Consider the following 17,226-nt stretch of genomic DNA (forward strand, 5'->3'; position numbering starts at 1 on the left):
GGCACGCCCCAGGAGGGCACAGGTACAGGGAATGCAGAGCCCTAGTTGCCGATAGCTGGAGTGTATGTACGTTCCTTTGGAGTTTATTTGTCCTTTAGGACTTGCTAGGGGCTGTTCTTTCTCATAGGCTTAGGGCTTACCGGGTACATGGGTCACAACAGTGCATCCCGAAGTACCATGCATCTTTTTTCCGTGGGGGGCACCTGGTGAAGTAACCTGACTCTCCTTTGGTTAGAATCACTATCCTCACGCTTCCCTGACCACTACAGTTCTGCAAATTTTACCAGTATGTCAGGATCTAAAATTTCACGGGGTTTATCTCCCTCCTCTGCCAGGAGCATTCAAATATCTGAGTGGTTATTGCCTCCTCTTCACTGGGTCAAGGTATCATAATGTTATCGATGTAATGAACCGGCAAGAAATTATATAGGATGTCAAACTCATCCAAGTCCCTTCGGACCATATTTTGGCAAAGAGCAGGAGAGTGAACATAATCTTGAAACAAATCAACAAAACTGTTTTGTTGTCTACGGAATTGCAAAGTGCTTCTGAATTGCTGTTAAGAATTTCCGGATCAACATCTGTGCCAAGTGTCAGAGGTCACCCCACCGCCAGAGGCAATGCGGGATAAACCAACCCTCACCCTTTGCCACACGTCTTTCATGTGTAAATTTGGCTAACTAGGTAAATGAGATATGGTAGGAATTCCTCTTTAAGTTAACAGTGATTTCTGGAAATTCCCCAGGGATGTAGTTTTATGCTTCGGGTTCATATAATGATGTGCAGAGTGTTGGTTTGGGGGCCTCCATTTGACTCTTCTCACAATACCCTTCAATCCATGGGCCAGGGAGCTAAGTGGGAATCCTATCATCTGGTACAGAGAAATAACCTCAGTATGGATCTACGGTCCAGCTGGGGCCCATCTGACATAGATCGAAGCCAAAGCCTTATTCTGACCGGTAAACCACTGTTTCATTGCAGGTCTCTGGAAGACAGCATAAGTTTATGTGAAGCATAATATTGAAAGGCAGATTTTTTTTTTAAATTTCATGATATATTATCATTATTTTGCCATTGCCACAGATGTAGGGTTGCCAGATAAATTACAGGATGCCCAGTTAGACTGCAATTTCAAACAAACATAAATGTTTTTTGATAAATATTGCAGAGAACATACTTACATTAAAAGGTTTGTAGTTTATCTGAAATTCAAATTTTACAGATCATCTTGTACTCTTCTCCCCTAAATCTGACAACTCTGCACATGATACCTTTGTTGCTTCAAACTCTGACTAATACTGTGGATTATTTTGGTAATTTTATCTACCTTGCCTCTGATGAGTCAGTGTGAAATGAAGAGTCACTTGACCTTCACCATGTGGGGTTTCCATTTTCCATTGAGATCATGGAATCAAATCCCAAAGCGGTATCCAGAAGTGTTCTTTCTGCCTGAAGCTTCCATTCCCAGGATTCATGAACATGTCAACATAGAATTTCAGGTGAGTTCACATGGCCTGAAGCCGTGCTCGCCCATGGAGCCAATGGAGCTTGTACCTAAACGTTCCATCTTTGTATCTCCTGAGTGACAACATCTGAGATGCTTCCTGCAAGGCTCTTTAACACAACATGACTGAGCCTCGGTTCTCAGCAGTGACAACCGTGCTGTGCATCTCGGTGTTGGCTCTCCTTCCTTCCATGCTTCATTCTTCCCCTCCCCTTCTTTTGACTTCAAAGGTTATTCCCAAAATTAACTACCTGCACAAGAGCCCTGGTCTTGGGCTCCTCTTTCTGAATCAGTGAAAGCTCAGAGTGAAACACAGTATTGCCAGCTCTTGGGCTTGTTCTTCTGCTATAGTCCTGTGTGACTTATTCTCCCTTAGCCTCCTTGGTGATGAGGTGTCTCAAAGTTGCCATGGAAGGCCCTGAGTTTTCCTCAAGCTTCCTAAGTACATGTCCCAAGTTTCCCACTTCTCTTTTACCCTGTATGCTCCCTACTTTTTTTCCTCTGCAATTAAACATCACAGCTGTTTGAGCTCTATCCCCTTAACCTCACTGGCACTTCATCCCATGCTACCACAGTGATAATTAGAATTAAATGTGGCATCGCATAGCATACATCAACCATTCTCCACCCTCCCACACAGAGATTACATCTCATATTATATGCAACTGTGTCTTGCATTCCTTTTATTATATATGTTTGTATGTATGACCAATCCAACCTCAGAATTTCATTATAAGTGTCTATATCCTGGGGTTTTTTCTAATACTCATTATTATACTGGTGATAAGTTCAAAGAAAAACAGATGGTACATGACAAATACAATAATCTAAGAAGGGTTTGCATGTAAAGGGACTGCTTACAGAGGATGGAGCATAGGGGAGCCACAAGAGATAGCATAACACCTGGACCTGGGAGTAGACACAGGGTTATTGTTCGTCCCAAAGACATGATGGGAGGGAATGTTCACTGGAACTCAGCAGGAGAGCAATTGTCATAGTTAACTTTACGTTCAACCTCACTAGGTTGAGGTACCCAGTTTTTGTTCAAACACCAGTCTAGATGTCTCTGTGTAGGTATTGTTTATTTGAATTGATATTCAAATCAGAACACTTTGTAGAAAGCAGATAACTCTCCAACCAGTTGATGGCCTTAAGAGAAAATAGGGCCATCCACCAAGGAGGAAGGGAATCTGTCTCCAAATGGTCCTTGGGCTTGAGGATGAAACTTCAGTGCTTTCCTGGGTCTCCTGCCTGCTGGCCTGCCCTGCAGATTTTGGACTTTTCAGCCTCCACAATCATGTGAACTATTTCCTTCAAATTTTTCTCTGTTCCTGTCTTCATTTCTTTGTTTCTGTATATCTCTCTAGATATACATACAGACACACATGCATGTGCACACACACACACACACACAATCCTACTGCCTCTAGAGAACCCTCACAGTCACAATCAACTGACTCAATAAGGAGACAACCTTCAGTGAGGGGACTCAACTCGCTGAGTTGGCCATCAAGGAGGAAGTCAGGGTGACAAATACCCTGGCCTAACTCTAAACCCTCTTTGACTTCTTCATCAATGTCCCCATGGGTAAACCCAACAAACAAGAGAGCTGGCTGACCCTCAATCCATTCAGATCAACCTTGAAGGGTGAGAGGTTGGAGAAGGGGGAGAAAGGGTCTATAGGGACACCTCTTCGGCAGGCAGCATGACATGTCTTCTCCACCCTTCTTTTCCCAGCACTGTGTTCCCTGGAAGAAAGCAGCTTCAAAGAGCAGAAACCTTCTGCTCCTTTGTGCCTGAATCTACTTATGCCACAAAGCTGAAACATCAGCACAGCTATTATAATAACAGTGGTATTATTCTGGTCTCTCCTGTCATTTAATGTACCCTATTTCTCCATGTATCCACAACTTGGGTAGGAAAAAAGAATTCCTGTTAGTAAGAATAAGAATAAGAATAACAAGACATTGGCTATTGTGTTATGCTAAGAATTATACACATGTTATCTATTTAATTATTTCACAATTATATGTGTTGGCATTATTCCCCTTTTACTGATGGTAGCTTGAAACTTGCAAGACAATGATCATTGCTGTTGAATGCGTATTAGAACCCATTGCTTTCTTATTCTAAAGCTAAGCTTTTACCATGATACAGCACTCTCAATTTATAACACAAAACTGAATGTTATGGCAAGGAAATAAAATAAATTGCATTTAGGAATTACATCATTGACTGAGAATCCTAAATGGAATCAAGTGCATTGTACTATGTTCTTTTATATAAAAATTATACAGGGAATATGACCTATATTTTACATGGAGGCTACAGTGATAATACTCTGATGAGTTGAGAGTTTAAGACAGAATTAGGTCTATGCTGAGGCTGTGTCCACAGTAAATCTAAATTACAATAGAAAAACCTTGATTCATTTATTATTTTCACATACAACTTTCAGAAGAAAAATATTGACTGACATCTCAGGGAAGCATGAAAACTGAAGTAACATGCTGAACTCAGTACAAACTGACAAAACAGGAAAATGATTTTACCTGGGAGCCTGATACTTTTTTGTAGAAATAGCTCTCTATCTCATACTTCTTTGATTTGGGGTAAATAAAGCCTGCAAATTTTTCTGAAGTGAGGTAATTTTATAGGACCAGGACACACCTTTAATGGATTCTTGGTCATTTCTTTGAACTGATTTCCCTGTAGATCTGAACATTTCTAACAAGTCCCCAAGAAGAGGCTGGCGGTATTCAGACTGTTATGCCCTGAGATGGCTGGGGACAGAGAAGGGAGAAAGTCTTGGGAAGGAGCCCAAGGGAGAGATGTCAGTGACCGGGCAAGTTCCAATCTATAGGGCACTGGGATGCTTTTTCACTCTGGGATGCTCAGAGCTCTCATTTAGGGAAGATCTCTCTGAATCTTGAGGACTCATAGGAGGATACTCAAATCTGTTAATTTGCCTTTATAGCTTCCATGAAAGAACCCAGAGCGGGACAGATGTGTCAGCATTCTTAGGAGATGGGCATGAGACCACTATGAGGGAGAAGATGGTGTCTGGTGTCTGGTCATCTCTCCCCTTGGTGCACACACAGTCCTGATATATTCTCTGTTTCAAATACCTAGAATATGGTATACCTTGAATGAAAAGAATTCTGAGAGAGGTGAGTGCACTAGCTCTTTCCAATGTGTTCTTGCCCTCCTGTCCCTTTGCAGAACAAAATAAAGGTGACCATGAGTCATAATATGATTAACAGGGAAAGCCGTTTTATTCTTAATATGTAATTTAATGCTTTGTTAGCATCCAAAAATATAATTTAGCTGATGTGATCCAGAATTCAAAATGCATTACAAAAACAAATCATAAATCACAGAATAGCAAAAGAGGAAAATTGATTAATCAATCTGTTGTTGAAAATAGCAAACAAATTCACTCAAAAAGTCACTAAAGTTCCAATGGGGGGGGGGCATGATTAATGCATTAGGGTCGCCCTTTCAATTTTAAGAAAAGAATGACTGCCTTCTTGACAAATGAAGAAACTTGAAAAGACAGTGGGAGCAAAATGCAAAGACCCTTCAGAAGGGTAGATTTCTTAATTTTCTGGTCAATGTAACTGCTGGACGTGGCCGGAGAAACCTATCAGTGGAATGGAGAGAAAGGCTAGGCTCATTAATGCCAGTGCTTACACATTTGGCTGCAAGAGCCCGAGTGTGACTGAAGAGAAGGTACCAGGCATGGCCCCGGCTTTTCCTAGGTGAAGGATTCATTGTGTATCTCAATGTCCATTGTTTGATGTTCTTATCATTATTACTTCATCTCATGAAAAATGCCATGAGTCATTTAAAATCTCTTGGTTATAAATCTTTTAGTTACAACATTGAGAAAAGAACAGAGGTCACAATTAAAAAATATGTAGCAACTTCTTGAAATAAGTTTGTGTGGTGATTTACCATTGACATTTGGCTGGTTACTGCCAAGACTTCAGAATTTGGAGTTTTATAACCCAAGATGGCTGTCTATTTTTGTGGACCCACTTCTTGCTGTTAATTTCTAGAATACTGGCATTCAAAAAATGAGCAAAGCAAGTTGGGGCATTAGCAATAGTGGATACAAATGGCTCAATAACCTAATCTGCCTTTAAAAAAAATCCCACTGCATTAACAACATCATAAATTAAGTGGCCACATTGCAAATGTTGCTGCTGCTAGTAATCTAGAGTGGGCAGTGACTGGCAGCTTCACACCAGACCCCGTGTTTAATGACACAGGATGGATTCCCAGGATACGTTCTATAACTCCTCTCTATGTCAACTGTCACATGTTGTTAAAATCATGCCACATTTAATCAATAGAAACTGACACCAGCAAATGAGAGAGATGCAACTTTCATTCATAAGACAGAGCTGCACAGGAAAAACAACTTCTCAGTAATGTTCTCAGATTCATGGCACCAAGTAACAATTGTAAAGAATGAAGAGGGTAGGACGCTGGGATCACGGAAGAAGCTGGGAACACACAGCAGGGGTGAACGGTTCCACTATAAATGGTGTCCACTGTGGCCTCGCTAAGAGCCTCTCCTTTTGTCTGGGGAAGCAAAATCACAAACTAGGCTGTTTAGCAACAATGGTTTGCATTATTTTGCCATGTGTCCCTCCTGGAGGAAGGTCTATGCACAATTCATTATGTAGTGTGGGTTTGTTGATTCTCATTGTATACTTTCTGTCAGATTTACTGCCATTTAGCTTGCCAGCTCTGTATCATGTTATTAAAACGTGGAAGAAATGAGAATGATTTTCTTCCGTGCCGCTAACTCAAGGTCTTGCAACATTTGTTTAGGCTACAGCATATAATCAGCTAAATATTCTCTTCTAAAATGTAGAAAAGACTTGAATTTTAACCCATTTGTCAAGTGTCATGGATTTTGAAAAGGCTGTATTTAGTGAGAAAGCCCTGTGGCTCTTCTCCACCAGCACACGGCAGTGGAGAGAAGCAAATGTAATATAGAAAACCCTGCGGGACAGCCAGAAAATGTCTAGGAGAAGCTTCCTAAATGTGGAGGGAAACAGATCAGGGTTTGCAGTCATTTTAATGTCGTTAGAGGGCATTGAAGTCCCTGAGATCCATTTAGCAGAGACATCTGAGGAGAGGGAAGTGTCACGCTGCGGCTTCTGTGCCCAACCCCCACAGGCCGGGGAACATTGCCCTAAATAGAAAAGTCACCCTGGAGAGAAGGGATGGGACAGAGGTTGTGACCGGCCAGAGTCAAGGGCAGCTGTCCTCTCAGATATCGCTGTCCATGGTGCCCAACTCATGCTCACTGCCTATTGCCCTGACTAGTACAATCACCTCTATTTTTGTTTTGCCTTCAAACAGATTTCTTAGTGTCCCCCCTTCCATTCTAACTGTGTGTGGTTCCTCATCGCCATAAGGATAAAAGTCCAATATGTTTTCTGGCTCAGTGTTTTAGAGGGTATAATTAATTTCACTTTTAATATCTTGTTTGACTCCTGAGATGACCTTGAAGGATAATGGGTAAGTGTTTACTGTCTGCCTCATGAAAAACCTCCATGAGAAGCTCAGGGATGTATGTCAGATATATATATGGACACACAGCTGATAAGTGATATATAATATTTTAAAAATATTTTTTAAGATTCTCGGGGAGCCAGTAAACCATAGGAAAATGTTTAAATTTGTCAAAAATAAATCACCCGTAACAAGTTTAGGCAGTTATCAATTTATAGTAGAGTTTTGGGGAGTGAATTTCCATTGTGTTTGTTCACTTATTTTTTAAGGGTGGTCTAAATATGCAGACTTTTTTTTTAAAATATAACCATATTCTTTGAATGAAAGATACATCCCCAATAACTGAAAGAGTTTTTCTTGTGCCTGAACCAGGGCAAGGACAAGGAACAACACCTTATCAATGATTTATACTGTCTCCCTATGGTCCAATATATATTTTTTTATTAGTCTCCATGTTCAGATTCCATTAGAAATAGCTCATCTGGGCATCTTTCAAAAGTAGGAAAGACCATATTTCACCTGAGGTTGTCGTTCAGGAAGAAAATAGATGAGGGGCCTTCAAAACTCTTTTTTGCTCATTAACTTACAACCCACCTAGAAAAGTCTGCACCTTCCCCTCATTCGGTCTCTGCAGGGCTGGTGAGGGTCTGTGTCCTACAATAGTCAATACAAAAGGGAAGGACTTTGGAGTGTCTCTCCTCAGATTTCTGCCAGGAATCTCTCTATTTGGAAAAGTACTCTAAACTCCCCATAAATATGAGTCATTCTTGATTTTCATTCATTTCAGCTCAGTGAATTTTTTTTTTCAATTTTTAAAATTTATTTTAAGATTTTATTTTATTTTCTTTCTTTTCAGTGTTCCAAGATTCATTGTTTATGTACCACACCCAGGGTCCATGCAATACGTGCCCTCCATAATACCCACCACCAGGCTCACCCAACCCCCCACCCCCTCCAAAACCCTCAATTTGTTTCTCAGAGTCCACAGTCAGTCCAGTGGATTTTACTAGGCATATGGTGGCTCAGGCTTTGAGTTCTAGTGATGTTGGCTGCATGCCCCATGTCCTTATTTTACACTATGCCCTTTCTCTGACCTCTCCTTCTAGGGTACACCAGTGAGCAAAAGCTCAGCATGCACCACCACAGGGCTTTGTTCTGACTGCCATAACCTAGACTAGTAGTCACTAAGTAGTGGTTGTTAAAGTACTACCATATTAGTTCCTTGATAGTCAATTACAGCACTAAATGATACCGGTGCTGCCCAGGCCTCTGCAAGCCCCTCTAGTCCTGGTGAATTCAGTCCTGGAGGATTCTGCTGGGCACTACCTTGCCACCTGGGTGGCCACCAGCCAGTCAACCTAATACTTTCCTGTAAGTTCTTTCCCCCCATGTTTCTAAGCTGAGAGCAAGCTAGGACATTGGGACAGGGGTAAGACTCCATTTCCCATAGTAGCATCCTTGTGGCAAATGTCCTGGGTACTTCAGGGGTCCTCTGCTTCTAGATAGTCCTTTTCAAGTCCTCTTTGGCATATATGAGATTTCTTCTTTGCCCACTAAGCTGTGAGAGATTATCTAAATTAACCACACTTGATGCCAAAGCTTTTAAAACAGAAGCATAGTTAATACTAACAGAGGTGGGGGGAAACCAAGAATCTTTCACCTTCCTCTTGAAATCTACAGAACAGCCCTCCCAAGCCTGAGTATTCTGGGTTCAGGAAGACTGATGTAGTGGAATAAGGTATTCTCTGCGGGTCTTCACTGCCCGCCTGCCTATGAGGGGCCTCAGGGCTATTTGTCCAACATGATATTCATGATATTCATCAGCAATTTGTGAATTGCTGATATTCATCAGCAGATTTGTGAACATTTTACAGTTTCTGATGATTTTATGGATAGATGACAGATAGGAGATGATAGATGATACATACATAGATGGTAGATAGACGATAGATGGTAGATGGTAAATAATATGTGATAGATGGATAGATGGATGGATGGATAGATGATGATAGATAGATTGATGATAGATAGAAAGATGGTAGATAGAAAGATGATAGATTGATGGTAGATAGATAGATGATAGATAGCTGGTAAATAGATAGATGATAGATAGATAGATAGTAGGTAGATCATGATCATTGCAAAGCTGATGCTCACATTCAATAAATATCTAAATATATCAGGTCCATTCTACTCAAATAGGATATATCAGTCGAACAAAACAGACAAACAAGTACCTTTATGTAGCGTGCACTGAAGAGAAAGACAGAGAAAAAGCAGATAAATAACATATGCAGTAAATCAAAAGGTGTAAAGGGTTACATCAAAAAATAAACCTGGTTGAAGGAAATGAAGGGAGTTGTGGGGAGGAAATGTTTCTCAGATAGAGACTCATTTATATAAAGTTCTGAAGGCTACCAGGGAGCTGTTTCTGCCAGAGGGAATACGAGAGCAAGTTCAAGGCTCTGAGGTGAGAGTATGGTATTCTAAAGGAAAATTAAGAAGGTAAATTTGGCAGAGTTGAGTTCAGAGAGGTGGTGGGAGACTGGGCCATGTGGTCAAATAGCCACTGAAAGTGTTTGGCAATTACCTGAGTATGACAGGAACCTGCTGGGGACCTGTCTGAAATCTGATATGAAACAAAATGTTTTAGAAGGATTGCACTGACCACTCTTTCAAAAACAGTCTGCGATGGCACAGGAATAAAATCAGAGAGACCACTTTAGTGGCTGATCCCAACAATCCAGGGGAAGGAGGATGTTGACTTACACCGCAGCAGCGGCAGTAATGGCAGTGAGAAGTGGTCAGCTTCTGAATATATTTTAAGGGTAGAACTGAAGGTGTTTTATTAATCGGATGAGTGGAGTATAGGAGAGACACAGGGAACTGAAGATAGTTCCCACGGGCAAAACTCAGGGACTGGATTTACAGCATTGTTATCAACTGACACAGAAGGAGAAGAGTGGGATTGGAGGTAGACTGGGAGTAGGAGGAAGATCAGGAGTTTGGTTTGGGGCATGTTGAATGCAAGGTCCTTGTTGTCGTCAAAATGGAAATATCAAAGAAGCAAGTGTGTAAATCAGACCAGAGTTCAGGGATAAGATCTGTGTTTTATGTACATGGAATTGTCAGTATATAGATAGATGCATGACAAGCCAAAGTTCTTACCCTAGGGTTGAGCTCTTGGATATTTCAACTGTTAAAGGTTGGGAAATGTGCAGATGCAGATAAGAATATTGAAAAGGAACACCTAGTGAGCCATGAAGAAAGCCAGCAGAGTGCAGAGTCTTGGAAGAAAAGGAAGAAACCTGTTTCCAGAAGGACAGTATGATGAGCTATGATAATGCTACTGACAGTCAGTTAAGGATGATGAGGACCAGTAATTGGGTTTAGCAATGTGCAGGTCACTGGGGACCTTGCCAAGAACACTCTTTCGTTTGAAGAAGATTTTCATATCTAATCAGCAATACTAAAACAAACCAAAAACATAACCCAGTTACAAACAATAAATCTAGTGAAGTATATATAAAAATTGAACAATAATAAAAGCTTCATATTTTCTGACAAAGGAATTGGTTAACAGAAACTACATCCAGAAAAGCTTGTCATTACTCCAAGTTGGCTGCTTTCCTTCACTGTGCACGATTCCTTGCTTCTTCCTTTATTGTATGATTTCACTCGCTTTCCTAATGTCATCAAACAGCAGTTCTGAATGCCACTTAAAGATGATAGTTTATGGAAAAAGAGGGAAAAGTATAAAGGAAAGAGGAGAAAGAAGATGGATAGGAGAAGATAATGATATGTAATAGATAGATAGATCATAGGTGATGGATGGATAGAAAGATGTATGGATGCATGGATGTATGCGTGTATGCATGTGTGGATAGGTAGATATAAAGAGAATGTACGGAAGCAGGACAGAAGTTGGAGCATTTTGTAACTGAATCTCAAAAGTGGCACCATATCAGTCTTGCCAAATTCTGTTCATTAAAGCAATTTCCTAGGTCCAACTTTCACACAACAAAGGGATTGCACTAGGGGTAAATACCAGCAGGTGGGGAATCAGTGAGAGCCCTTTTGGAAGGCGGCGACCACAGAAGTGGAGCTCGTAAAGGATATTGAAGCTTCCATCCTGCTCTTCAGGACCTCTCGGTTTGCTGGACAGAGACGCCCACGTGGCAAGGACTAAGGCTTCCTACCGAGCACTGACATGAACTTGTCCAGGATGGGAATGAGCTACCTTGGAAGGGGATCCTCAACCCCGTCCAATCTTCAGATGACTCCTGGCGTAGGCAGCGTCTTCACTGCAGGCGCCTGATACGCACTCGTCAGAGCCGGGCAGCTGAACTGCTCTCGGATTCCCGACCCACCGAAACGGAATGAGCAATGCGGAGGTGAACGGTTATGCAGTGGTTGATAGGAACAGGTGCAAACATTTCTAATTTTCCTTCATGGCGCCTCTCCATGGCCTTTTCTGGGAGTATCACGATCAGAAATGCTTCTGTGAATACATCCCCCCAACCGCATCTATAAATGGCCCCCATCACTGAGGGGGTCTCTCATGTTCCTTGTGTAATTGTGCAAAGGGCTGATTTAAATTGTCACCACTATAGACACCTATGATCTGGGGATTGATTTTTTTTTTCATCTTAATAGAACTTTTGGATAATAAATGCTATGTCATTTAGAATCTTGTGAAAAAAAAATTTTTTTTAAATGTCTAGAACTTTTTGTAAAAGTTGCACCATTTATGTTTGTAAACTGGCTGCAATCCTCCAGCATGTTAGACATTTTGCTTAGTTTTACCCTGAAGTATTATGGAAATAGAAGAAATTTAGGTTCTCTGCAGCAGCCTGATGGTTTTTAGGGACTAGAAAAACCCCAGATTGTTTTATTGCTAAGGAACTTACTTACTCAGCAGGTCACCTGAAACAGGAGAAGAATGAATTCCAACATTAAAATTCAAAGGCAAGTCCAACTGCTCACTCTTTAAGTGCTGCTTTTCATTTTTATGCACGTTGGTATCCTGCTGGACGTACTGGTGTTGATGCGCCCCCGGAGCTAGAGACGCAGTGAGCTGGGTCTCCAGCCCTCACGAGGCACCCTTATTTGCTCTCAGTGCCCTGAAGGTAAAGTGTAACAGGCCTTGGGACCTTCGTTTGCCTGCACTCTTGCCCCTAAACATAGACATTAATTCCCACCGTGCTCAAGCCCACCAGCACTTGAACTGTACACACACACACACACTCAAATATTCACACAAAGAGAATAAAGTCCTACCTGGTTTCTCCATCCCGTTTTGCTGATTTTGATTTACAGACCATCTTATAGCTTTTGCCCATTTCATTTACAGAACATAAATATTTCTTAACCTCACAGTACCAACAGATAGCATTTCTTTCTTGAATGTCCCATTTATTTTATCATCTAACATCAAAGCTTTCCCTGAGGCATCTGCACACATTTTAGTGATTTCATCGGGAGAAAACAAAAGTTAGCAATATTGACCCTCAGATTTGAATTCTCATGGTTCCTTCAACAGGGAAAAAACTTTCTCACCTTTGTTGACCTCAGCAAGAGTTCAGCCCCGAATTCCTAGTTGGACGATCCAAAGCCATAAACTCTCTGAATATCTTTAGGGAAGTCAAGTGGTATAAAAATACTTCAGTAGCTGGCTCTCCAGTCTCTGATTTAACTTGTACTTAAATTTAGCTCCTTAAGTATCTTCTTAAGGGAAAGTAGTTCAGCAGGAGCCAAATAAAATTGAAGTGCCTATTCTCATTGAATTGTAAGATCATCTAGGCTCCATTTCTTTCCCTAAATCCTTCTTTTCTTTTCTCAGGAGCCTGAATTCTTTTTTCATCTGGATCCCAAAGGAAATCAGAGCAGACTTGGACAGATACCATATTCTCCTCTGTGATGGATTCCGTTTTGACATTCATCACAATATTATACATGAGAAAAGAAACAAATTTTGAACATGTGTTCTGCCTGGCTTGTGCAATGCGTTAGTTTGAATAATTGGCTCTACCCAAAGAGTCACTACAGTCTGTTGGCAAGATGGAAATGTTACCATCTCACCACGACCACCACCATCATCATCATCATCATCATCATCATCATCGTTCTTATTCGCTGGATACTGACTGTTATAAGTGCTTGACAGTCTTAGGAATTGGACATTATTGTCCTCTTGAAGATGTGAAAACTGAGGCTTAAGAGGTAGATATTTTATATAAGATAACCAGAGTAGTAGGAGGCAGGACCAGGTAAGAATCCACAGGCTCTGAGTCTAGAACATTGGATCTTAGCCAGCACAGTAAAATGTCTCTCCAAAAACAATTAAAGGATGTGCAAAAGTTTCTTCTGGTCCTGACGACAGGGTTCAGAGGAAGGGACATGCCAGTATTCATTTGTCTCATCTCTGTTGCTAGCGACACGCATGAGGGGTGCCTCAGGATTGATACTCTCCACCAAAGCCACCTCTCCTGAAATCTACCCCATAGCCCACGTGAACAGGTCCCTGCTGTTCTCAGAATCCTTCCCCCTCTCCACGTCTTTACTATGGTGGTGCACAGGTGGCTCAAATCTTCCTAACATCGCTCAAATAAATTTGCCTTGAACCAAGAGATATTTCGACATAAGACAGGGTTGTGTAGAAGGCATTAAAATCAAGGTGGCAACATTTAAGTTTAATCATCTATTTAATAGAACACTTTCCTAGGGTCATCGGAACTGTCAGTGACATTAAAAAGTGTTTAACTGTTTAAGGACCATTAATCTGGAAGGCGATGCATGCTGGATTTCAGGGACAGAGTAAATGAAGTTACAGCTGCATTGTGAAGGGGTATGTAACATATTTTCTTAAGAGAATACGATTAGTTAAAAACAGACAAGTATATACTAATACCTACAGAAATAAAGAAGAATGGTGGGTCTAAAGGGGTTGTCAAAATGCTTACAGACAGAAAAAGCAGATCATTTTCAGACCCTTATTTCTGTCCTGGAACCTCACGAGCTTAGCTCTGAAGGAAGGCTGGTATCTACGTGGACTTGCATAGTTCTTCACTGAGTCTCATTTTTAGTGTCTCTCTTCACATACTGCTTGGTGCCAGACCGCCTGGCAAATACAACCATTTCTCTGGGTGGATTCTTGTTCCATACGGACAGGTTCCTACTCCCTCCCTTGCTCTAGGGAAGTGAGGTTTACGGCAGATAGGATGCACACAGTCTTCAGACCTGTCCCTGTCTCTGATTTTCATCCTTGTGATTGTCTCCATCCTTGTGGAGTGAACCGCACAGACGGAGTATTTGAGAATATGCCTCCAGCATTAATGGGGAAATAAGTGAGTCAATTAAAACTTCACGCCAAGAAGAGGGAGAAGAAATAATGAAGCAAACAGAAAGGGTCTGCTGAATGCCAGAGCGGAAGGGTTTCTGCTTCATTCCCCGGGTGACATCACGGCAAGGGCGAGGGGACTCTGTTTAAAGACGGGGAGCTACTCACAAGTCTCTGCAGAGAAGCGTGCACACCAGACCTCTCCGTATAATCTCACCGTGGCCCTTCAGGTAGCGCAGGTGCCAATGAGGACGAGCTCCGTCTCCAAGAGGCAGTCACACCAGAATGAAGAGTCAAAGATCAGACTACCAGGCATCGGCAGATGCTTGTGTTGGCTCACATGTTTGAGAAAGTGTTTGGGCCGCCATCTACAATTTCCAAGGAAGGCTAATATGCCTGCAGACTTCCACATTCCTTATCGAATTTTCTGGAAATTAGACAAAATCCCATGTCATGAAGAGAGGCTGAAGGGCTTCTGCATGTTCCCTGGGAATAGGTTTATAACCACTTCAGAGGGGAAAGAAAACAAAACAAACAAACAAACAAAAAAACCCAAAAAACCTAAGTCTAATCATAAAAAACAAAATTATATTTTCCACATCCAAGTTGTCAACACCGTCATACTGATATGAGTAAAAACACTCAAAGAAGAAAATAAAAATAAATAATTATGATTGTTCATCCTACGAAACAAAGTTAACAGGTTGATATCTTCCTTTCCAAGTTAATTTCCTTAAACGTACACTTTATACGTTAACAATTAAGGAGACAAGCAAACAGAATCTTAGTCACTTCCGCAAAGCGTCTTAGGGGAATAGTGATGTCCATCTTCAGGGCAGATGTTTAACAACACACCTTACACACATATCTAGCGACAGTGCATATTTCAAAAGAAGGAAGAATGGGGAGGAGCTGAAGTAGTAGGGTTTTAGCACAGATCTGAGTATAATAGTAAGGGATATGAAAACAACAGAGAACAGCCGTTAAGAACATTAAGGGCCTTAACAGAGAAGAAATTCCAATCGTCAGGGAATTTTCAAGGACATTCCGGCAGGCTTTTATCTTGTACGCCGTTTTAAGAGGACTTGAATTTTGCCTCAACTCCAACCCCACTCCACAACATAACATTATCTAAAAGAAGTCCTTTTCCTGAGATAACTTGGGTTAGTGGTGCCTTAGGAAACTTTCCCAGGTACGGGTTGATCAAAGCTCAGAGAGGATACAGGATACAGGCACCAGTAAAAACGCAAACCCAGTAAGCATGGTTGGTTGCCCACCAAGCATCCGATTTTCTCTTTTTCTATACGAAATAGACCTCAGTTTGTTCTCTGATTCACGTCCAGACACAGGCAACTCATCCAGGGGTGACTCCAGTTGGGCTGAGGAGATTTCCACCAATTCCACTAATTATTGTGTCAGAAGTGGACATTTGAACCGATTCTGATCAGTTGTAAGTGAGGAGAGATTTGCTGGAGGCTTCTACAAAAGTTGGTTCTCAGTGGAAAGTGACAGGGAGCCAGCCTTCCCTCCTTCTGGAGATCAAGGAAACGTATCTTCCCAGGTGTCCCCAGTGTTCATTTTCCATCAGCAAACACCAGGGATCGCGAAAGCTGCCAACAAAAGAGGAGGGAATGGCAAACATCTGCCTCCCTACTGACATCCTTTTGTTGTTGTCGTTATTTTACAGAAAAAAATATTAGTTATTTTTAATTGAAGCACGCTTGACATACAATAGTAGTCTAATTTATTAGTTTCAGGTGTACAGCATTATGATTTGACATTTACATGCATTACCACATGCTCACCACTGTGAGTATAGTCACCATCTGTCCCTGCGCAAAGTTATGACAATATCAGGGATTATATTCCCTACGCTGTACTTCACATCTCTGTGACTTACTTAGTTTGTAACTGAAAGCTGGTACTTCACAACCCCATTCTATGGACATCCTTGAGCCACTCCCCTGTCCCCTCTGGAGCTGCTCGGACCCCGTGACCCCCCTTCCTCCCTTAATCTCCCATGCATCCTGGGAATTACAAACCGAGACTGCTTTTAGTCCTTTCGTTTCTACATTCATGGAGGTGGTTGGTCAGCAGGATTTCTGCAAATGTGACTTGTGAAATGTTTTGGTTCTGGCATTTGGAGAGTTAAGTTGTTGACGTATTTGATACATTTCCATGGTTATTGATCTAATCAGATTTACTCTTTTTGTTGGTAATTTAACTGAATTAATTGCCTAGAAAATTGTCTATTTTTAAATTTATTTGCACATGTTTTTGAGTAAAGATCTCTTAAATGGTAATGCCGTCTACACATTTGGTTGTATTCTCTTTCTCTTTGATGCTTTGTATATCTGCTTATATTTCTGACTAGATTTACTTGATGCTTACTTACTTCCTCTTAAGGGCTATCATCTGGTTTTCACTTAAAAATTTCGTGTTCATTATTTTCCAAAAGACATTCGTCTTTTTCGTTGTCCCCTTCATTCTTTCTGCTCTCCTTTAGTGTTTTCTTAGTTTCTATAACTTTTTTCTTTGAATAACTTGCCTTATTATGCCCCATTTTATTTAATAATAAAAATGTACAGGATTGTAGATTTTGCACTGGTTTGCCTCTGGCATCCATTCATTGTCATTACTTTGCATTTCTTTTCAGCCAGAAAGACTATGATGAGCCCACAAGGGTGGGGCCTGCTAGCCCTCAGGTCTCAAAGGCTCAACCACCCTTTACAGGGCATGTGCATCCTGGGCCCATTACATCCCCTGACACCTTCCTCCAAGGTTATATTGTGGTGAAGTTTGATCTTGGGATAAATAAAGGAAAATCATTCCATTGGAAAAGACATTTTGG

The sequence above is a fragment of the Martes martes genome, assembly GCF_963455335.1.
Source record: "Martes martes genome assembly, chromosome: 11".
Classification (NCBI taxonomy): Eukaryota; Metazoa; Chordata; class Mammalia; order Carnivora; family Mustelidae; genus Martes; species Martes martes.